A 12,098-nucleotide genomic window follows, 5' to 3' on the forward strand; every position below is an offset into this window, starting at 1 on the left:
GCAGAGTGTGGGAGGAACGCTTTATAAACTGATTACCGATTACCTTCAAACAAACGTTTAATAAACTACAGCTGTAATGCAGTACTGCAATAAAATGAAAACTATAATATAAGCCCTTTTTAACACAGAGACACTGAGAATATTCATTTCTAAATGTCACACTACAGATTTACTCATAGAGACGAAGAGCAAACCTCTGAACTAGATTCCTTACATCACTTCCTGTGTGCTGCATTTTTAAATGTCCCTAGAAAACATTCAAAATGTTCTGAAAAAGTAAAATGAACATTGTTGTTTTATTCTATAAACTACAGACAACATTTCTCCCAAATTCCAAATAAAAATATTATAGTCATTTGGAGCATTTATTTGCAGACAATTAGAAATGTCTGAAATAACAAAGATGCAGAGCTTTCAGACCTCAAATAATGCAAAGAAAACAAGTTCATATTCATAAAGTTTTAAGAGTTCATCATGTTCTTCTCCTCCACCAGTCTTACACACTGCTTTTGGATAACTTTATGCTGCTTTACTCCTGGTGCAAAGATTCAAGCAGTTCAGTTTGCAAATGACTTTTAGTTATATTTCTAGTATTTCTAGCTTTTGCATTTGGGAAGAATTAAGGAATGTAATTGCTTTAATGTGATGCAATCTGATTGGCTGATAAGTTTAGAATAAAAGTGTGGTGATGCATAAAAACAGGCTTTTAACCATTACATTTACTTAATTTAGGAGTCAGAATTTCATCGTTTGTTTTATATTACATTAAGCTTTTAATGAAAACACACAAACATCAAAGAAATGTTTGGATTAAAGACCTTTTATTTTCTTTTTTCTTTTTGTAGTATTTTTTTTATTAGGTCTGTTGATCAAGAAATGCAAAATTTCAGATTCAGATTAGATTATTAGGTCTGATTGTAGTCATGTCAAAGCAATAAAGCAGTAATAAAAACAGGACTTTCCATATTATATATATATATATATATATATGAATTGATTGAAAGTTCTTACATCTCTCTCATCTGCTGACTCACCACAGACAGTCGGTACAGATTCCTCCCTCAGACGAAGTCTGCTAGCTAAACCTGCTGTGTAATGTTCTTGAGGTTCTTAGCCAAAAAAAAAATTGTGTGAAATTGTTTCTTCAACTGATCTAAATAGCTCATAGACGCATAAGATTGCTGACATCAAAATTTCAATTCAGCTGATTGTTTATTTTTTGGTATTTGGAGACCCATAGTGAGTTTTGCACATTTAAAGAACAAAACCAGCAGGTTTCTTTGGCCGACTTCCTTTAATACGCTTCAGGATTTTGAAGAAATGACTGCTGATTGTGGTGATACAGTATTTTGTTAATGGGTGGGTCATGTTACAAAGAAATTAATACACCACTCAAAATGTGGTTTTATGCCATTTCTAGTCTAGATTTCTATAAAAAAATCATTTTAAATGCAATGTAGCAATGCAAAAACCTTTGATTTAGTATTTTATGTAAAGCCAAACACTATAAAAAGACCATAAAACCAGATACCACATTGAGCTTTTGCCATATTTTCTCTATATCGCTCTTTAATACCCTAAGTTGCTGTGTCGGCATGCAATTTGGTCGAGAACAATGGTGTGTAGAGCATATGATGGGCCCGGATTTTGGACACCGTCATACGGTTCTGTCCACAGAAGTTGCTTTTTTCAGCATGTACGTTCATAAAGCTTTTCTAATGGCTTCCACTGGGAGATCTACACAGAGGAAGAGCGGGAAACTGAGACGTCTTCATCACGGACAGAATAGGAATTATGCCCCATAGGGGTCTATTAGAGAGACTTTACATACAATAGCAGACAGTGGGGCCGCGGTAACGTCTAATCGCCGGTTAACAGAACAGAATCCGTGTCGTAACTTCTGTTCACTTATTATTAGAAGTTCAGTGTACTCAGAAATTTATTGCACATGATTATTAACATTAAAACACCAAAAAAATGTTAAAACACCTCATTATTCCATCTTACAGTGTGGGCTGCGGTCTCCAAGGGGGGCTCGGAGTCGGTAATGAGAAATATTCTGTATGTGAATCTGTGAGAAAAAAAAAAGGATATCCTGCAATGCTTTTACTTTACTACAGAAGATATATTCTCAGATTGCTTTATATGTTTTTTTTTTTAAATAGAATTTAATGAACCAGCAGTATAATAGAACTCAATAATACAAAACAACTCATAATACAAAATAATAGCCTATGTCCCAATGTTTAACCACACTTTAAATACAGTGGTTTATAAAAAAGTAAAGAAAAAGGTCAGTCAATCCGAAAAGAAGAATCTCAAGAACTGGAAAAAAAAATAAAAAAGCACTTAAAAACGATGAGTTTCTTTGATTTTACCAAATTAAAATCCTCTGGAATATAATCAAGAGGAAGATGGATGATCACAAGCCATCAAACCACCAAACTGAACTGCTTGAATTTTTACACCAGGAGTAAAGCAGCATAAAGTTATCCAAAAGCAGTGTGTAAGACTGGTGGAGGAGAACATGATGCCAAGATGCATGAAAAAAAAACTGTGATTAAAAACCAGGGTTATTCCACCAAATATTAATTTTGTATTTCTGCAAATAAATGCTCTAAATGACAAAGATTTTATTTGGAATTTGGGAGACATGTTGTAGGAAGTTTATAAAATTAAGTAACAATAGAGGAGAGGGAGTGCTATAACATGTAATATCGGCACTGCTGTGCTGAGATCATAGGCACGTGCCAGTATTACATGTTATAGCACGAACCTCAAGTGTATTATTGCAATTATATCGCGGTTCCATTATCACTGTTTATTGAAAGATTTTGAGTTAAAGAGGAGGAGAAAATAGGATCTGTTTGGTTATAAAAGCTCCGCCAGTTAAAATAGTTCCATTGCTGCTCTGTTTGTAGCTGCGCTGTAAGCTCTGCATTGTTGCTGGGTTAGCGTGTGGCCTCTATTTTCGGCAATTTTAGTAAAAATTGTGGAAATCTAGCGCTCGTTTCACTAAAAGAAAACGTTTTATTTTTAAGAATTTAAGTTTTGTTTACTTCCACCTTACATTCAGCTTAAAATACTCAACATTAACAAGAAAATATATACACTTAAGCTTTTATTTCAATAATAACAACTCTTAACCTGATATTTTGGGCTGAGAATGTGTGTAGTACTGTTTTGTTTTGCATTATTACCGCTGGGCTTATTTATTTATGGGGGCCGCGTCTCTGCCGGCTTAGCGTTTCTAATCGCATCGCATTTAGTTTGTATTTGGCTTGTAAGCGCTGCATCATTGCTAGGTTACCTGTATGCGGCAGAGTAATACATGGAGAGCTTCGGTTACAGTGCATTACCGGCTGATAATGGCACTCATAGAACAAACACCTCTCAGCCAATTTCCTATAAATTGCAGAAACTGAAGTGGTCTCATTTTTTTTCAGAGCTGTATAATAATAATAATAAAAAAACATTATCCGCATTTAACTTCTTTAACAAATTAACCCATTACAAGTTTTTTTTTTGGTGTATTAGAATATTTCTGCATTTATAATGATCGTTTTTTGTGCTTTTTATATATATATATATATATTTTTTTTTTTTTTTTTTGCCCTGTATCCTGTGTTTTTTTTTTTTTCTCAGAATAGTCGTAAACAGATCAGGCTCCTCGTCTCCGCGGCGAGCGCGAGCTCCTTTATGAACGGCGGTTATTAAACTGAGATTGGCACTGAGCTATTTGGGCTTATTAGCTTAATTGTCTGCTTATGTAGATGGAGCAGATGACATTGAGGCTGTTGGAGCCAAAGGACGAGATCCAGAGCCAGATCCCATCATCAGACCTCCGTGATTCATCTCCACCACGCCGAGCTTCACCACAGACTCGCTAAACCAGCTCGCCGCTCATTACCAGCACTGAGCCCATGAATCAGAATTACTGAATTACTCATCATTCATCCGTCACCAGAACCCGTATCTCACTCTCTACACCTCAACCCTCCACACCTGAGGAGATCCAGCGTGAGCTCATGTTCAGCTTCAGACTCAGCTCTAAAACACACTGTTTTAACGATCTAGTTCACTGGAAAAAATGATGAGTAAAGTTTACTTTAAAAAAAGTTTCGCAACTTTCTGCATTTCCTTTTTTTAAGTAAATTTAATTTCAGATAAATTTAAGTAACTTCAACTCAGTTTTAAGACTTAAATGTTACACAGAGTAAATAAGAGAACTGAACTTCAGTCAATCCTTACTTTTAGTAAAATGTACTTCATTTCTGCATAAAATATTACCTAATTACAATTACTTAATTTATATAATATTACTCAAATAATTTAAGATACATAATATATTAGAATTCCTGAAATTGCAGAATTTTTTTTTTGTGTATCTTGATTTAGAGTGTGTCTGTGTGTTGTTGCTATCGTAACGATGGGAAATGTAAACCTTGTGCTTAAAGTACACCTTTGCATGTGCTTAATTTTGGGCGTGACGTGAGATAAACCAATGAACCTATCAGCGCATCTGTTGCTCATCATTCCCTTTAAGAGTAGATCAGGTGAGCTCTGTCTTTGGCGAATTGCTATTGTAACAGTGCAGCTACCTGGACGTGTCCAACAAACTCTTCTCAGCAGAGGAAACTGAGCTGCTGGTTGACGCTGTGAAGGAGCTCCAGCAGCTCATTCTATACGGGAACAGCAATGTTATTTTAATTACTATTCTGTTTATTTTAGTGAATAACACTACTAACAGGGAGTGGGCTGTATTATGTAGTGCACAGTGTTTTACTATTCTTATTCTATAAGTATTTAGTATTTACTCAGTAATTACTCAGAAAGAACAGGGGACATTGGGCTGTATTATGTAGTGCACAGTGTTTTACTGTTTTTACTCTGTAAGTACACAGTATTTACTCTCTAAAATGTGGGCTGTATTGTAAAGCATTACCATATACTGAAATACAGTTTAAGTAGATAAAGTATGTACACAGAGAAAAAGTATACTTTAATTATTCTGCTGTAATTATAGTCCAAGTACATTTATACAGTATTATATTTAAATATAAAACTTTTTCAGAAGGTGTGTGTATTTGTGCTCAGGGTCTCCGGCTCTGGTTAAGGGACGGTGTGAACGGTTGTGCCGAGGCTCCGGATGCTGTGTGTGTGTGTGAGAGAGAGGCGCGAGTGTGTGGAGAAAGTGAATGAGAGAAGGTATCAGATCGAGAGCACACTCGCGTCCTCCTCTCCACACAGCTTAAGCTCTGTTTGATTGGCACATTACATGCGTGGGAGTTCTGGCGCTTCTCTGCTTTCGGCCTGTAATGAGAAAAATGACATGTTCACTCAGTTCAACATCTTACAACAGCTCTGAAACAGGAAATCAGACCTTTTACCCTCCGTACAAAACCAGCGCACTCTTCCCTTTATATTACTGCCAGCAGAGAGAGAGAGAGAGAGGAAGAGAGAGACTGAGATACAGAGAGAGGAAGAGAGAGAGACGGAGAGAGGAAGAGAGAGACTGAGATACAGAGAGAGGAAGAGAGAGAGACGGAGAGAGGAAGAGAGAGACAGATACAGAGAGAGAGACGGAGAGAGGAAGAGAGAGACTGAGATACAGAGAGAGGAAGAGAGAGATACAGAGAGAGGAAGAGAGAGACTGAGATACAGAGAGAGGAAGAGAGAGAGACTGAGAGAGGAAGAGAGAGACTGAGATACAGAGAGAGGAAGAGAGAGAGACGGAGAGAGGAAGAGAGAGACTGAGATACAGAGAGAGGAAGAGAGAGAGACGGAGAGAGGAAGAGAGAGACTGAGATACAGAGAGAGGAAGAGAGAGAGACGGAGAGAGGAAGAGAGAGACTGAGATACAGAGAGAGGAAGAGAGAGAGACGGAGAGAGGAAGAGAGAGACAGATACAGAGAGAGGAAGAGAGAGACGGAGAGAGGAAGAGAGAGACTGAGATACAGAGAGAGGAAGAGAGAGACAGATACAGAGAGAGGAAGAGAGAGAGACGGAGAGAGGAAGAGAGAGACTGAGATACAGAGAGAGGAAGAGAGAGAGACGGAGAGAGGAAGAGAGAGACTGAGATACAGAGAGAGGAAGAGAGAGAGACGGAGAGAGGAAGAGAGAGCAAGAGAGAGAGAGATAGAGAGAGAGAGATGGTAACCAAAAAAATGTAAAATTTTGTAAGGCTCTCCTGAATTCATTTGAATTCCAAATCTTTGAATTCATAATAGAAATCTATGTAATATATGTAGAATATATCTATATAATTTGCTAGACTTGCTTTATTATATTAAGGGCTATGAATAAATAAATAAAAACAATAAACTATATCAAGAAAAAACTCAAAATATTTTTTACAAAAATGGTTGTGTCGTGGTATTTTGAGAATAAATGCATAATATTTTGCGATTAAAAGCACACTTTTATTAGAAACAAAACAAAAGGGGAATATATATATATATATATATATATATATATATATATATATATAAATATATTGATTTTACCAAATTAAATCCACTGCAATATAATCCAGAGGAAGATGGATGATCACGAGCCATCAAACCACCAAACTGAACTGCTTGAATTTTTGCACCAGGAGTAAAGCAGCATAAAGTTATCCAAAAGCAGTGTGTAAGACTGGTGGAGGAGAACCATCAATCAGCCATTTCTCATTTTCAGCAAATAAATGCTCTAAATAACTATAGTATTTTTATGTGAAATTTGGGAGAAATGTTGTCTGTAGTTTATAGAATAAAACAACAATGTTCATTTTACTCGTTTTAATATAAACCTATAAATAGCAAAACAATACAATGCAAAACCACGTGCTGCACAGGTTATAGGTTACTGTAGGCGTGGCTGCAGCAGAAGTGGGTACAGATACTGGACTGCCCTGTTGCAGTCTGGATACAGTATGTCCTTAACAAATAATATAGAAATGAGAAGAATAGAAGAATATGACAAAACAAAGCCTTTGTCCAAAGTGATGTGAAAAGGAATGACTTCATCTAAACTTTTAAACTTTTACCTAACTTTTTTGGAATATGTTGAGGCCTGAAATATCTAAGGTTAATACCGTCAGAACCCAAGAAAAAAACTGCATTTTTCTGTTATTTGCCTTTAACGTATTGTTTTTTTATCTATACTGTTTTTCTTTCTAAAATTTGATGGTGTATAAACATATTATACTCATCATTATTACAGCATTTAAGGCCCACACTTTCCTAAGAAGCAACTATAGCCTATAGCCTGTGGAGAAAAATGAAAAGACTTCAAAGAAGAATTCAGAGGAATGTCTTAAGATTAAGATATCTATCTGAAGTCAAGTTTACAGAAGGTCATCTTTGAGAGAGCGCCGCCCACTCCTTCTGCCTTGAACGCGAGAGCGAGAGAGGAATCTGATGGACCTGCATTGTGCCTTTGCGAGAGCCGCGTGAGGCTGAATGAATTTTCCAGTTGAAAGTGGCCAGAAGTTCATCCTTTTTGCCTGGAGCTGCTCCTTTAACTCCGCTCCCTATAGAGGAATCCCGAGGTCCTGAACCTGCAGCATTAAAGAGAGCTGGGTTTAAACAGAGCGCTGTAAGTCAGCAGTATAGAGATATAGAGAGATACTGCAGTGTATTCTCTCTGTGAGGTGCGTCAGCTTCCTCAACCGCTCTCAAATTCTCCTTCAGAACAACCTCAGTGTGGCGTCGGGAGAGACAATGTCAGAATTTTTTTTTACGCAGTTTAAAAGCTGCTTTTAGAAGTTAATATGTGAGAATTCTCCTTAAAAACACGTGTACATGTCTCTTGAAAGCGAAAGAGAAGGAGATTTGCAAATATATATATATATATATATACAGAGTAGCTAATTACAAAGTAACTAATTACATTTACTCACATTACTGTAATTGAGTAGATTTTATGAGTAATTTGTAATTTTTAAAGTAGTTTTTAAAATAGTTAATTGTACTTTTACTCAAGTTCATTTTGACACAAGTAATTTACTTTGCTACATTGTAAAACTCCCTATTACAGAATAAAAAATAAAATACTGAAAAAAAAACGTTGTCTGAATAAAAAAAAAAACTGAGTTTTGTTCTCCATGGCAGCGCAGCTGAACTTTTCCCAGCAGTGTTTATTATTACGGTTAGCGCGAGAGACGCTGTGTAAATTTATGCTACCCATCGATATGTGCTTCTTTACAGCGCTGCGTATGCACCGACCAACAGTTTTTTTTGTATGATTTTATGTTTTTCATGATAATTCCTTACGTTTTTATTGGGAATATTAAACAATCTGCTTGAATCTGCATGTAAATAGCAGCTAAAGCAGAGCAATGGCAAATTAAAAAATAATAATCATCTGTTAAAATATATAAATACAGTTTATAGTCACTTATATGACCATAACTTTTAACTTTTAAACAGTAAATGTTTTATGGGGTGGTCTGAGCAAAAACTGCCTGAAAGGTCCAAATTATTTAATTTAATAATCATTTAATTTATGATTTGTTGTACTTTTTTACATCAAATAAATCAAATAGTACATTTAAAAGTACATTTTAAATGGAGTACTTTTTTACTTTTACTCGAGTAGATTTTTAGATGGGTGCTTTTACTTTTACTTGAGTAGATTTTTAGCAAAGTACAGGTACTTTGCTAAAATTAAAATTTTTCAGTACTTAGCATTACCCACTAAGCTCTAGCTCTTTCGCTGTTTAGAGGTGAGTATTATCGGCCTGTAGTCTGCTGCTAACCCTGACTGACAATGTTGGAGCAGCATTAGCATTACCCGCTAACCATGCTAGCTATTTGGCCAGTTAGCTGCTAATGCTAAAGCTCCAGTCTTAGTGGAAATCTGGAAATCTAAGCTTACTGTAAATAAATGGAAGCAGTGTTCCTAACAAGTGCTGCTTAAAATAGGCCTTATGTATGAAATTTTTTTGATAGTGCACCTTATAGTGCAAAAATTATGGTATGTTGGATTTATGGAATTATAAGTATAAGTGTGGATTCACACCTTTAACTGATTTAATTGGACAAAATTAAGCTGTTTAGAATTTATACAGTTTTAGAATTTTAGAATTTTATTGGGACACCAACCAAAAAAACATTAAAGGAAAGTCTTTATTATATTGGAATTATGGAATTATAATTCCAGATTTTTACCACTGCATAACACACATAGAGCAGGGGTGTCAAACTCATTTTTGCCGAGGGCCACATTGGCATATTGGCTGTCCTCTGAGGGCCAGATGTAACTTATAAATATAAGAAAATGTAACCAGATGTAATACAAAATGAATGTAATTACTCCTTAATGTTAAATAACTCTCAATATATTATTTATTCAATCAAATATTACAGTTGCATGGAAAAAATGTTAGCTTGTTGCTCTATTAACATAAATCCTTTTAATTTGTCATGTTATGAAATCCAAAAACTCCATCAATCAAGAACCAAACTAGTCAATTGAATAGAAATGACATAAAATACAAGTTATATTAACTTTTATCAAAACGTTTGATACTGAAATAAGGCTTAATAAATATAAAATCTAAAATTGTGAGCTGTGACAGATTTAGCATTTCCTCAGATTTAGCAGTTCCTCATCCAACCACTAGTCGGAGCTGCAGCTGCAGCACCACAAGCCCGCAGTCTTTGCTTAGTCAGAGCTACAGCCCAGCCACGGGCTACAGGGCTCAGCTGAGCCAGTCTGGAGCGTTTTTAAAATTTTAAGTTCTTCTGTGTAGGAAATAAAATAACCCCACTAACCGGATAATACAGCTCTCTACAGTTCATATTTCAGCCCAAGCAGCTAACAGCAGCAGTTTAGAGCAGAGTCACGGAGGCACTGCTGGGATTACATTATAAACAGGTCAGTTAGCGCGCTGCTAACCTCAGGATGTTTATAACTACGGAGTTTAGTGGACACACCACGGCTGCAAGGTTAGACTGTTGAAGGCTACTGAAGACTACTAAAGCAGGCAACGCAGCGTAAGCAAAAAAAACAAAAACCACACACACACACACACACACACACCAAAATACAAGTTAAGATAAAAAATAAAAACGAACATAATAAAGCATAAATAATTAAATAGAATTGCGGGCCAGATGTATGTTTATTTTGTACCCGTGAGGGGCCGTATGAAACCGCGTCTGGCCCGCGGGCCGCTACTTTGAGACCCCTGCAATAGAGTGTTTAAACAATCAGTATTTACACCTTTAACCAATTTAGTTGGAAAAAATTAACTAAATAGCTAACCATCCTGGACGTGGACGGAATTGTTAATTTAACAAAAGCGGATAAAACCACACAGGCATTTTAATCACGTTTTTTTTCATGCATCTTGCATGTTCTTCTCCACCAGTCTTACACACTGCTTTTGAATAGCTTTATGCTGCTTTACTCCTGGTGCAAAAATTCAAGCAGTTCAATTCAAGCTTGGTTTGATTGCTTGATGATCATCCATCTTCCTCTTGATTATATTCCAGAGATTTTTAATTTGGTAAAATCAAAGAAATTCATCGTTTTTTTTAAGTGTTCTCTTATTTTTTCTTTTCCAGAGCCGTATATATAAAAAATAGAGTGTAACATTGCATTATTCCCCTTAAATGAAAGAAAGAAAGCATCTCCAAGACGCTTGATGTTTGATTGACAGCTCAGCGCTGCAGGGTGCTTCCATTGTATTTTAGGATACACTTGCAGGGTTATACAACATTTTGTACAATTTTTTTTTATCTGAAACGACTTCTGTCTCTCATGCATCTGATTCAGGTTTGCTGTCAAAGTTCAGGAAATTACCTGATCTTGCTCGATTTCAGCTGAATATAAATTTGCCTGAGCCGCTGTTTCGTAAGAGGAGGAAACAGCTGAATTGATTTACAGGAAGTAGTAGAGCCCAGACTGCATATCGTCACTGTCCAATAAAAAAACACTATTTTACAGGAGAGAGATAAAACCTTGTTAACTTTAAATGGAAGTCGATGTAAAAATTGTTTATTTTAGGTATTTTTGTAGAATTTGTATTGGTCAATTCCTTTAGAAATTTTAAAAGAACGTAAGGGACTGTCTGTCTGTTCAAATTACCATATTACCTAGTGTTAGCACTTGGCACAATTAGTGTCTAATGCTAAAGCTGCTCCAGCAGTGCTAGCCAGGGTTAGCAGCAGGTTACAGGGCAATGATACTCACCTCTGAATGGCAAAAGAGCAAGAGCTTACCACTGTTAGCAAATAATGCTAATGCTGCTCCAGCAGTGCTAGCCAGGGTTAGCAGCAGACTACAGACCAATAATACTCACCTCTAGATGGTCAAAGAGCTAGCGCTTAGCGTAGTTAGTGGCTTATGCTAATGCTGCTCCAGCATTGCTAGCTGGGGTTAGCAGCAGATTTCACGTCGACAATACTCACCTCTTAATGGCAAAAGAGCTTACCACGGTTAGCAGATAATGCTAATGCTGCTCCAGCATTGCTAGCCGGGGTTAGCAGCAGACTACAGGCCAATAATACTCACCTCTAGACGGTGAAAGAGCTAATGCTTAGCGTGGTTAGAGGCTAATACTAATGCTGCTCCAGCATTGCTTGACAGGGTTAGCAGCAGGCTACAGGCCGAAAATACTCACCTCTAGACAGTGAAAGAGCTTGAATTGACTTTAAAAAAAATTGAGGAAACTGGTTGCCTTAAAAAAGTTTAAATAATGGGTAATGAAAAGTTGGCATAACTTAAAACATCAAGTTAAAAAGGGGAAGTTGATTTAACTTTTTTTTATTTTTGTTTTAATGTAAGACCGGATAAGTTGAGTTTACCTAACTTTTTTAAGGCAGCTGGTTCGCTCAATTTTTTAAGTAATGGGAAATGAAAACTTAATTTAGAGTTAACATAAATTAAAACATCAAGTTATTACAACTAAAGAGGAAGTTGATTTATTTGTAATGTAGCCCAGGGGGAATCACTACACACTGATGGTGAGTGTTAGTCAGAAACTGTTGGACACGCCCAGTATGCAACTAGATTGTGACAGAAGCCAATGGAAAAGAAGCTGCCAATGGCAAAACAGACTAAACTCAGTTATTATAAGTTGGTTCAACTCAAAGATCTCGGTTTGA

Source organism: Astyanax mexicanus, chromosome 10 (assembly GCF_023375975.1).
Source record: "Astyanax mexicanus isolate ESR-SI-001 chromosome 10, AstMex3_surface, whole genome shotgun sequence".
Classification (NCBI taxonomy): Eukaryota; Metazoa; Chordata; class Actinopteri; order Characiformes; family Acestrorhamphidae; genus Astyanax; species Astyanax mexicanus.